The following is a 6656-nucleotide window of genomic DNA, read 5'->3' as shown; positions in this document are numbered from 1 at the left end:
ATTGTATGCTGCTGCATAAATTATGTAATATGCCACGGAGATATGTATACTATAGCTAAGAAAATAATACTAAGTGTATGTTGTGTAGTAAGCTGTTAGTAACCCATGTGCCTCACCCTAATAATTTGGTCTATTTTCCCCTCTTCATTTCACCTACTGTTCTGACTTGGTGGTGCACATGTAGCCTATAACCTGTTTTAGAGAAATGTAATCATCGAATATTGTAAGAGCTTTCATTGTCTGCTTATATGCCCCCTTTAATTATCTTACGGTTCTGACTTGGTGTACAGGGAGAACACTGTAAGAACGGCCCATGTTCTGAATTCTGTCGCTGTACATTTCAAAAGTGCTGAACAAATTGTTAAATTGACTATGTCCATCTTAGCTCGCTCATTTGTGTCTTAATTGAAATTACGGATTGCCTCTTATTCGCTCATCGTCCCCTTATGCCATAGTTTGTACATCTCAATTGTCAGTAGAAATCACATTTGTTTAAGCAAGTCAGTCATATCAGCTATGTTTTTTTTTTTAAAGCAGTAAATGAGGCTGAATTAACTGTTTTGCTGCCAGACAAGGCTCCACTGATAGCCAGGTGTAGCAGTGGTAAGGTGTTGGGACTCTGCTGTTGGGACAGCTTTATGTAGGCCCTAACAGTTTGTGGTCACAGTTTGTCACCGTTATAGTGCAATTAATGTATTTTTTTCATTTTTTTTATTTAACCTTTATTTAACCAGGTAAGCTAGTTGAAAACAAGTTCTCATTTACAACTGCGACATGGCCAAGATAAAGCAAAGCAGTGCGACAGAAACAACAACACAGAGTTACACATGGAATAAACAAGCGTACAGTCAATAACACAATAGGAAAAAAAGAAAGTCTATATATAGTGTGTGTAAATGGCGTGAGGAGGTAAGGCAATAAATAGGCCATAGTAGCAAAGTAATTACAATTTAGCAGATTAACACTGGAGTGATAGATGAGCATATGATGATGAGCAGATGATGGTGTGTAAGTGGTGATACTGGAGTGCAAAAGAGCAGCAAAGTAAATAAAAACAATATGTGGATGAGGTAGGTAGATTGGGTGGGCTATTTACAGGTGGACTATGTACAACTGCAGCGATTGGTTAGCTGATCAGATAGCTGATGTTTAAAGCTAGTGAGAGAAATATAAGTCTCCAGCTTCAGCAATTTTTGCAATTCGTTCCAGTCACTGGCAGCAGAGAACTGGAAGGAAAGGTGGCCAAAGTAGGTGTTGGCTTTGGGGATGACCAGTGAGATATACCTGCTGGAGCGCGTGCTACAGGTGGGTGTTGTTATCGTGACCAGTCAGCTGAGATAAGGCGGAGCTTTACCTAGCATAGACTTATAGATGACTAGAGCATACAGGTCGCAGTGGTGGGTGGTATAAGGTGCTTTAGTAACAAAACGGATGGCACTGTGATAAACTGCATCCAATTTGCTGAGTCGAGTATTGGAAGCTAATTTGTAGATGACATCGCCAAAGTCGAGGATCGGTAGTATAGTCAGTTTTACGAGGGTAAGTTTGGCGGTGTGAGTGAAGGAGGCTTTGTTGCGAAATAGGAAGCCGATTCTAGATTTGATTTTGGATTGGAGATGTTTGATATGAGTCTGGAAGGAGAGTTTACAGTCTAGCCAGACACCTAGATATTTGTAGTTGTCCACGTATTCTAGGTCAGAACCGTCCAGAGTAGTGATGCTAGTCGGGCGGGCGGGTGCGGGCAGCGAACGGTTGAAAAGCATGCATTTGGTTTTGCTAGCGTTTATGAGCAGTTGGAGGCCAAGGAAGGAGTGTTGTATGACATTGAAGCTTGTTTGGAGGTTAGTTTACACAGTGTCCAAAGAAGGGCCAGATGTATACAGAATGGTGTCGTATGCGTAGAGGTGGATCAGGGAATCACCCGCAGCAAGAGCGACATCGTTGATATATACAGAGAAAAGAGTCGGTCCGAGAATTGAACCCTGTGGTACCCCCATAGTGACTGCCAACAGTACCTCCGATTTGACACACTGAACTCTGTCTGCGAAGTAGTTGGTGAACCAGGCGAGGCAGTCAGTTGAGAAACCAAGGCTGTTGAGTCTGCCGATAAGAATACGGTGATTGACAGAGTTTAGTGTTGTGTAGTGGCTTTCGTTGGCATGCATCCCCCAATTTTTGTTTGCGCCACTTTTAACCAAGCATTCAGAAACTTACGGTTATAAATTGAACATACACAGATGATGTCCTCAGCTCTTCTGCACCTCTATTTTACATACATTCTCCACTAGAGGGCGCAAACCGATTGATTTCAGCAGCATTTTCAAGTACAGGTAGTAAATCATATTATCCACACCAGAGCCTTCATGCCTGTTATCAGCAGAGCTGTGCTACAGTAGGTATATCAATTTGAGCTGACATTAAATGGTTAATCCAGAGATTCTTACCTTTGTCTCAATTCGGCAGTTTTGTCCAGAACATCATGGTATTTGTAGTTCTTTATGATAGCCACATTAGCATTCCATTTTTTGGGGGGGTGTAAATACATCCAAATATATTGATAAAAGTCACCTTGTCCTAACGAGATTTACTAGGTTATCAAAATGTCATGTCAGGGTAAGCCTACACACAACACAGCCCTTGTTTTAAGCGCTTCCAAAATGAGAAAAATGAATAGTGGGAAAACTATTGGAACCATTTCCTTGTTTGACTGCTAGGTGTTATGGGTATTATGACTCATACTGTTGTACTCTATAGCTAGGGCATATCTCTAATCTAGCAATAGACACTGTTGGTTTTTGCTGTGTAGCATCATTTAATAAGATGACCAATGGTTAGCTAGGTAGCTAGGCTATATCTGTCAGCTAAACAATTACAGTAACAGCATTTCATAATTTTTATTTAATAAAAATATATATTTCACCTTTATTTAACCAGGTAGGCTAGTTGAGAAAAAGTTCTCATTTGCAACTGCGACCTGGACAAGAATATAGCAAAGCAGTGCGACACACAACAACACAGAGTTACACATGGAATAAAGAAAACATAGTCAATAATACAGTAGAACAAAAGAAAACAAAAAGTCTATATACAGTGAATGCAAATGAGGTAAGATAAGGGAGTTAAGAGAGATTTTTGCAGTTCGTTCCAGTCATTGGCAGCAGAGAACTGTAAGGAAAGACGACCAAACGAGGAATTGGCTTTGGGGGTGACCAGTGAGATATACCTGCTGGAGCGCGTGCTACTGGTGGGTGCTGCTATGGTGACCAGTGAGCTGAGATAAGGCGGGGCTTTACCTAGCAAAGACTTGTAAAATAACGCAATAGAAAAATCTATGCACACTGTGTGCAAATGTAGAAGAGTATGATATAAAGGGGGAACATAGATACATTCAATATAATTCATGAGTTAAATCATAACCTGTGTTTAAACCCTTTCTCATACTTGAAGTCTTCATGGATTTGGCAAATATCATGTGACATAAAACGCTGTCTTTCTTTCCTTGCATTGATGATACTGCTGTTTGTTGTTATATCATATACTAAGCATTTTATCAATTGGTTTACACATTGACCTTGATCTTGTGAAATTCCTGGATATTGCTTGTCAGACTCTTTTTAGTGTGGAGATCTGGGAAGTGGACTGTGACCTCATAACATTTAGTGTTTGGATTGACAATGATTTACCGTTTAAAAAGCATACGAACGAACTTGTTAAGAAGCTAAGTAGCCTTTTTTTTTATAGAAAGATCTTGTCTCTCTCTAGTCAACAGGAAGCACATTGTGCAGTCAACCTTTCTACCTGTTCTTGATTATGGTAATACTAGTCTTAAACCCCTGGATGTCGTTTATGAGCTCCCTTCGTTTTTATCACAGGAGACGGTTTTATTACTACATTCTTTAACAAAAAGTTGTCTGGACCTCTTTAAAGTCATGCAGATCAATCACATCATTACATTATGTTTGTTTACAAAGCCCTGCTCCATAAAAAGCAGGGCTTATGGACTTACCTAACATCCTTGTTAAGATTTAACAAGTCATCAAACCCGTTCACAGGGTTGGTTAACGTTGAAAACTCCTTTGTCGTTGTCACGCCCTGGCCTTAGTATTCTTTGTTTTCTTTATTATTTTAGTTAGGTCAGGGTGTGACATGGGGAATGTATGTGTGTTTGTATTGTCTAGGGGTTTTGTATGGTAAATGGGTCAGTGTTTTGTCTAGGTGTTTGTATGTCTATGGCTGCCTAGATTGGTTGTCAATTAGAGGCAGCTGTGGTTCATTGTCTCTGATTGGGAGCCATATTTAAGGCAGTCATAGGCATTGGGGTTTTGTGGGTAATTGTCTATGTCTATGTTGCATGTTTGCACTTAGTCGTTAATAGCTTCACGTTCGTCTATTTTATTTTATTTTTTTATTTTTTTTTCCTTCTTCTAAATAAAGAGAAGATGTATTCTTCACACGCTGTGCCTTGGTCCTCTCTCTCACCGCAAGACGATCGTGACAGTCGTCTACAGAGTTAGGTTAACTCCCTTGCACCCTGTGTTTGGAATACGTCACACCCTGATCTGCTTCACCTGTCTTTGTGCTCGTCTCCACCCCCCTCCATCTTCCCCATTATCCCCTGTGTATTTATTCAGCACTTTTGAAATGTACAGCGACAGAATTTAGAACATGGGCCGTTCTTACAGTGTTCTCCCTGTACACCAAGTCAGAACCGTAAGATAATTAAAGGGGGCATATAAGCAGACAATGAAAGCTCTTACAATATTCGATGTGTTCTCTGTTTGTCTGTTGCCAGGTCGTCTTGTCAGGTCTTATCAGCGTTCTTTCTCGCCTTCCTGTTTCTCTAGTTCTGTTTCCTAGTTTTTCCCGGTTCTGACCATTCTGCCTGCCCTGACCCCGAGCCTGCCTGCCGTCCTGTACCTGCCTAACTCTGACCCGATTACGAACCGTTGCCTGCCCTCGACCTGCCATTTGCATGCCCCGTGTTTCTAATTAAACATCTGAGAACTGTACTATCCACCTCCCGTGTCTGCATCTGAGAACAGTACTATCCACCTCCCGTGTCTGCATCTGAGAACAGTACTATCCACCTCCCGTGTCTGCATCTGAGAACAGTACTATCCACCTCCCGTGTCTGCATCTGAGAACAGTACTATCCACCTCCCGTGTCTGCATCTGAGAACAGTACTATCCACCTCCCGTGTCTGCATCTGGGTCACATCCTGAGTCGTGATTGAATAATCTACAAAATATGTTTTAATTGGGTGCTTTGAAGTCCCTAGGGCAATTCATACAGCTAAAAGAGGATTTTTATCATGAAAAATGTTTTTTTATTTTTATTGACTGTTTTGTATCTTAATGTGCATATTGTCTATATTTATGTTTATCTATTGTTGTATGTGCTTGTTTTTGTATTGTGTTGGGCTCATTTGTAAAAAAGACTTTAGTCTCAATATGAATTCCCTGTTGAAATAAAGGTAAATAATATTTTGATACTTGAGTGCAGTAAAATAGTCAAATATAAAGACGGGTCCACTGGTGTCCTTTCTTGCTGTTCATCCCTGAATGACAGACTCCTGAGCTCTATCAGTAGGTCAACCTCTCACTGCCAACTGCTGGAAGATCATTAAAGTGAGATGGGGATACAGGGTTTCACATTACAAAATGGTGACTTTTGATTTAATCGGAGAAACAAAAAGTTCTAGAATATCTAGAGTGCTGGTCCAGATGGTTGTTCTACTGCTGCACATTTACCTCTCGTCACTTTGTAATAATTCGCTTTTAAAAGAACGTCAAGCCTTTTATGTTTGGAAGTGGAACGCTAAACATTGACGTTTCTAAAAGAACAAGTAATAATCACTTGTATTTTCTCACAAATTGCAATTTGTAGAGATGGGCTGTGATCCATGAATCAATCCAAGACCCAAGTCCAAGAGGCCAACCTTTGGATTAATTGTGACCAAGCTGGGTTTAAGAAAGTTGTTGGAAGGTTATGCATAATTGGGGTGATATAAACCTATAGCAACATGATTTGTTTTTGATATATGTTTTTGTCATGCCAAGCGATTGACCTGATGCATTTTTTGGCACATATCAAGGCTGGCCTTGCGCTGATTTTAATGTGTAAAGGTTCTCCATCACCATGACGATTTGGTTCATCTAGGTTGTTAAGAGGTATTTTTTTTAAAGAAATAATAATTTCACCTTTATTTATCGAGGCAAGTCAGTTAAGAACAAGTTCTTATTTTCAATGACAGACTAGAAACAGTGGGTTAATTGCCTTGTTCAGGGCCAGAATGACACATTTTTATCTTGTCAGCTCTGGGATTTGATCTTGCAACCTTTTGGTTAGTAGTCCAACATTCTAACCACTAGGCTACCTGCCACCATGGTATGAGCCATCATTAGGTTAAACTATGTTAACAGGTATGGATCATCATTGGGTTAAACTATGTTAACAGGTATGGATCATCATTAGGTTAAAATATGTTAACAGGTATGGATCATCATCATTAGGTTAAACTATGTTAACAGGTATGGATCATCATTAGGTTAAACTATGTTAACAGGTATGGATCATCATTAGGTTAAACTATGTTAACAGGTATTGATCATCATTAGGTTAAACTATGTTAACAGGTATGGATCATCATTAGGTT

The sequence above is a fragment of the Salvelinus alpinus genome, chromosome 22 (genome assembly GCF_045679555.1).
Source record: "Salvelinus alpinus chromosome 22, SLU_Salpinus.1, whole genome shotgun sequence".
NCBI lineage: Eukaryota > Metazoa > Chordata > Actinopteri > Salmoniformes > Salmonidae > Salvelinus > Salvelinus alpinus.
This window is presented reverse-complemented; position numbering follows the sequence as displayed.